This window comes from Coffea arabica, chromosome 7e, assembly GCF_036785885.1.
Source record: "Coffea arabica cultivar ET-39 chromosome 7e, Coffea Arabica ET-39 HiFi, whole genome shotgun sequence".
Taxonomy (NCBI): Eukaryota; Viridiplantae; Streptophyta; class Magnoliopsida; order Gentianales; family Rubiaceae; genus Coffea; species Coffea arabica.
The window spans coordinates 22870054-22876024 of record NC_092323.1 but is presented as its reverse complement, the minus strand read 5'-3'; the positions used below and the strand labels follow the sequence as shown (position 1 = coordinate 22876024).

General features: G+C 37.9%; 1 long non-coding RNA gene across 1 annotated transcript; it reads right to left on the bottom strand.

Moving 5' to 3' along the window:
- Positions 1-1591: 1591 nt before the first annotated feature.
- LOC113702508 (uncharacterized) lies at positions 1592-5754 on the bottom strand. The gene is made up of 3 exons (XR_003451154.2): positions 5391-5754; positions 2580-2635; positions 1592-1915 (listed from the first exon to the last, which is right to left on the bottom strand). It is a non-coding gene; the product is annotated as an uncharacterized lncRNA (long non-coding RNA).
- Between the last annotated feature and the right edge of the window lie 217 nt (positions 5755-5971).

The following is a 5971-nucleotide window of genomic DNA, read 5'->3' as shown; positions in this document are numbered from 1 at the left end:
GACAAGCTCCAGGGGTTCAGTCCCAAAACAATTCATAAACGCATGTCATGTACAAATACAGGTGCAAATTAGGGTTTAAGTCGAGTGTGATAAAGTATGCCCTCACCTAAATACCCTTTCATCCACATTAAAGCATATAAGCGATTTATACATACAAGCGGCCTGAATACTTACGTAAAGAACAAGTATAGCAAAAGTGCGAAAATCACGTCGCGTGCGACAGCTAACAGGTCCCACTGGCTCCGCCTAGCCTGCTACCGTCTGTAATAGAAGATTGCACCACATTATTCCACAAACAGCTATTAAAATGCGTAAATCAAGCAAAAACGGCAAAACAGACACGCGCGCGCGAAAACGGCGAACGGAAACGGAAACGGCCGTCGAAAACGGAAACGGCAGATTTGCCGCCCCAAACCATTTTGACCATAAGTTAGGCTATGAATGTCGGATTAAGGTGTATGAGACACCGTTTCAAAGCTAAGAGAACGAGTCACAACTTTCATGAAGACATCAAGAGTTAAAATAGGATTCATCCTCATCAAAATAGGAAGAAACAATAGCCAACAGAAACTGTCTTAGGCAATCCAGACAGTTTAGAGCGTTGGGATCGTTTTGTATGCTACCAAGGTCCAAATGCTCTGAAATTTAGCAGATCGACAGATCACTCAAACCTTTACAACTTTCATGAAGGCCCTTCAACCCAGATCTCAACGGAACTAGGGCAAAAGTGCACAAGACAGTCCCAGCCGTTTAGATTCAGGTTGTCGAAAAGGACCTATTTGAACAACCATAACTCAGGACTCGTAGATCCGAATCAAGAAATCCCAAAGGCGTTGGAATGCTCAGTTATAAGGCTATAACTTTCGTGTTTTGGCCAAAAACTGAATCAGCACGGGTTCCAATGAAAAATGGAACCAAAGCTGCAGGATTGCACTGTCCTGTTTTTCTGGTTTAGGCTATTTCCGTGGCGCAAACGTGTAGTCCACATACAAGCATCGCATGCAAGTTTTCTAACCATTGCCACACCACTACAACACACACATACCATCTCCTAATGGTGTTACAAGAAACCCGAAATCCTTTCCCCAACCTAACCTCAAAACCTAGCAAACACTAACCATATTCTATACTCTTAATCTTACAAGTCCAACTAACCTCCAAACCTAACCAATCAAACCCTAACCATCTAAGCCCTAGCTAAGCCAAACTAACTTTCCATTAAACTAGGGTTTCATGACCAAATCAGATTTTGCTAAGAATCAACCATACAAGTGAAATTATCATACTATAGATCCCATTAGCAAGCCAAATAACCAACCAAACCAACTTAAGGAATCATGAAGCAAGAAACCCTAATTTCCCTAGCCTTGACCGAAATTTATGCAACAAAATACTACCAAAATAAACCATTAAACTACTCTATAATCACCATATAAACCATAAAAATTCACAACCACAACAAGAACTGTGGCGACCCCACTTCCCCCTGAGGCGAACCAAAGGGTTGGCGGGCCGTCTGCCCAGCTCTTGCCAGGACTCACGCAAGCATTCTAACCCAAATCCTTCAGAATAACAACCTAATCTATTACAAAACAATTTTTCCCGAATAGGATCATCCTTAAATCTACATTAACTTCAGAGATAGCAGTAATTTAAAACAGCCAGTCAACGGCTCCTAAACATCCCATGCGTTACAACCAGGGAATAGGGTCGTACGATTCGGATATACAAATAAAATTCATACAAACCAGATATCGAAATTAGGTTTTACACTTTTCCAGCTTCAAGTGGCAATCTAAAACAAAAATACATAATTCAAGTTGAAGCATAATACAACCCACACAATAGCCGTAATATCCATTACATCCAAAAGAAAAGAAACATAAGTAAGTTCAAGGCTTTCAGTTTCCAGGACCTGTTAAGGAAAACAATAAACGTGGGGTGAGCTAAAGCTCAGTGGTGCCCCAAAACATGCAATCACATAAATCAAACAACGGATAACAATTTAAACAAATTTAATCAATTAAGAAAGCGTATAACCGCACAAGGTAGGATACAGGGGCTCTCGGGAGCCATTCTCCTCGCTTGATCAGATACCCTCATAGTTGACCCTCCGTCAACTTTCACTACTTATAGTCCATGTAGATCCACTTATTTTAATCCTAACCCGTCACCGTTCATACCTCTGCTTCGGGCCCGAATTTCGCCTACCGACGCAGTATACTCGAGATATACCCGTATAAAATTAGTCGAGGGATTCACCCAACGACGTTATGGTAGTTGGATTCACATGTCGAGGGATTCACCCAACGACGCAACTACATTTAGATTCACGGATTCATATGTTTGGTAGTTGGATTCACGAGTCGAGGGATTCACCCAACGACGCAACTACATTTAGATTCACGGATTCATTAGAAAATGTTTCACACACGTCACCACTCGAACGGCTAGTGCGATAAAGTACACACTGCTCACTTCGATGGATCAAAAACCATTTATTTCATTTTGACAATTATCACATAACGAGTTGATAAAGCGCTTAACCACATAAACATAAAACAAGCAGGGACACTCACCAAGAGTGGAGTTCAGATATCAAGTTGGGAATCGAATTCCGCGTCCTCGAAATATCCTAAAACCAAAATTTGAAACTATGAGCTTCTTCTCAGTTTTTAAGCTTATAGTCATTGAAGTATATCTAATATACTACTAGTTTACTTTCCCTTAGAAAAATCAAGAATTTCCATAGGTTGAATCTTGACGAAAGTAGAAGCATTGTTTCTTTTATTTTTCCTTGAGCTACCTCTCTTGTAAAAGGGTAACTAGTATTACTTTCTTGAAATAATTCGACAAACCTCTTAATATCAATGTTAGAAAGTTACTTTGAACCTTTCTTTAAAGTTACGGCCTTTGCAAAAATTATCCCTAAAAACTATTTTTCCTAAAATAGGGTTTCTTGCCGAGCAAGTTTTCCAGGCTTTTCGCTAAAATTAGTAAAACTCATATTTTGGAACTTTTCCTATAGTTAACTAGCTAAGAAAATACTTAATGAAAAGAAAAGGAATAAGACTTAGGGTTTTCAAAAGCTATAGAATTTATTTACTATAGCTATCAAGGCTAGTTTGAGCTAAAGGAAATTATCGAGTTGGAAAGTTTTAGGCAAAACACTAGATATGGAGTTTTATAATATAATACTAGCTGGAAAAATATTTTTGATTAATTTGATCACAGTTACTCGAGTTCGCAAGGTCGATACAACTTCCACAGCCCCGATTCCGTTTCGAAGTCATAATATGGATCAAAACATGGCAAAAATCACATAGCAAATTACTAGGGCTTCGTCAATCATTAGCCCTAGATTTCAACAAGTGCGTCTCTGAATAAAATAAAATAGTCAACCAAGGCTTCATCAATCATTAGCACTTGGTTTCAGCAAGCCCATCATAAACAATTAAAAATAAAAGTAAAGCCTCCAAGACACTCCAGCAATTAACTTCCATCACCCTGTATTACTTATAAAATCATTCAAATGGCCAAGGGCTTCATCAATCATTAGTTCTTGACAACCAATACACACTTTCAAATACCAATTCATTCAAAACAAGAACAAAAACTACAACCAACTTGAGATCCAAATGATTCCAAGAATCTAAAATATCCATTAAACTTTCCACCTTTATTTGCTAGAATCACTATACATATAGATTATAATCTGTCCAAACCAAGCTAAAGTAAATAATACACAAATCCAGCAAATAAACTCACCAAAAGTCCCAACCAGTTCGGTCATGCTGGAAAAATATTTTCCTTCAAAAATTGCTTTAGTTCATGTTCCACAAATCAAACAATTATGAAAATTATACTGTTGTAGAATAGATTTTTAATACTATCACATCCCAGAAGACACTTTTCAGAGATTCAAATCACAAATGGGCCAAATATTCTATCCAAGTCAAGAATTCAGTTTCCTGAGGAAACAGGACATTCAAACAGGACAGCCTACTTTGAGGAATCACGGACAGTAGTATACATGGAGGAAAAATACGAAATTTCTACAGGACAAAGGCCTATGTTTCTAGTTTCAAATGCCACTGACGGCGCCTTAAACGGATTTTTCTACACCAAGATATAAGCATTTTACTGAAACTGGTCAGGAACATCCGAAAATCTGAAGTTTCATTCTTCACTTGTGAAAAACTCCTTTTTCTCTTTTAACATCAAAATGTTTTTATTCAACCATCCATACACTTCTTATAGAACTCCAAAACAACAACTTCCAGACATTTCCATCCATCAAGATTCAGGGAAAAATTTAAAAATCAAGTTAAGATCCCAACTCAACCTTTAATTATCACATAAGAAATTCCAGCAACTAATATACTTTAGGTCCAGTTTTTACCTTGGTTTAAACAGGGTGTTAGGTATTCAAATTCAGCATTTAAACACTTAGCTAGCTATTAAAAATTTCCACTTCAAAACCAGATTCATTCAGCAACTAAAATCATCCAGAAAAATCCATAAATCTGTCCAACTAGTCACGGTTGAACATGCATGAAGAAACTTTCTGTTTTCATTTTATTTTCTTGGTTAAAACATGCTTTTAAACTCTCAACTTCCTCATGCAATTACTTTGCTAGAAAATAAACATTTCCAGTTCAGAAATCGAGTTCAAATCACAGTTATAATTATCTCCAAAATTCCAGAAATTTTCCAGCTATCCTCGGATGATCAAGCATGCAGTGAATTTCTGTTTCAATTAATTTTTCTGTTTTAACCCAATTAATTAACTACATGAAAAGCTTACTTATCTTGTTATTACCCAGCTAATCACGGTTATAAGCTCAGAACAACAGGATTAAACCAATTAAGGCTGCATTATTCAAGTCAAGCTCTCGGCTATCACAAAAAAAATGCCAGCAGCTAATGGTCATAAGATGTAAACTTTTCCCTGGCTGGATCATTATATTAGACACCCAAAATTGACATGCGAGGCTACCCAATAAAGTTACTTATCATATCTAGTTCAGAACAAGTTCGGTCAGCAGCTATAAACATCCTCAATTCCAGAATTTTGTTCAACCATTCTCGGATGCTCTTGCATGCAGCAAATTCTTTTGTTACATCCTTATTTCTTGCTTAGCCGACTGATTAACCTCATGCAAGACTTAATCATCTGATTTTTACTTAGCTCATTACATTTATGAGCTCAGATTGTTCAAATAAGCAGATTAAGGACTGCATTTTCTGAACAGGCTCTCGGCAAAACCATCTCCGTTAAAATCAGATTTCTTATTCTTTGATTTTATCGTCCAAGTGCTTAACCATTACATACAAGCTCTTAAACAACTCATTTATCTCTAATTAGCTAGTCTAGGACCAGAGTTTACCTCAGCTTAAGGTTTAGCTCACACGACAATCAGCTGCAAAATTTTCTTCCTCTCGGCTATCCAGAAATTGCAGCCCGCAAATCTTCCTCTCCTTTGCTCAAACTTGCGGCTGGATTGGATGAAGTTTGGCTCTCAGATCTCTCCATCAACTCACGGACAAACCAGAAAAATACTTCAGCTCGCGGTTTTCCTCCTTTTCTTTTCTTGTCGATGATACCGAAGCTACGTCCCTCTCACTCTCCTTTCCTTCGATGGTCACGAGGTGGGGTGAAGTGAAGATGATTCGTGGGTGGAGGAGGTTGAGTTGTGCAGAGGAAATGAGATTTGGTGAAGAGTGGTATCTCGGTATCAAGAAATAAATGGTTTGCGGTTTTGTTTGTGATATGAAATGTGAATTAGAGTGAATGGTTTTGTGGTTTTAGCCGTGAGATAGAAAGGATGGTATTGTGGTGCCGCGGTTTATGAGAATGGTTTGCGTGTAGAAATGGGTTGCGTACAAAATTGGTAATAGTTGCGGTAATTGAACTTGCGGTCAGAGGATTGGTTTGGTTTGCATGGAATTTGTAAGGGCATTTTAGTCT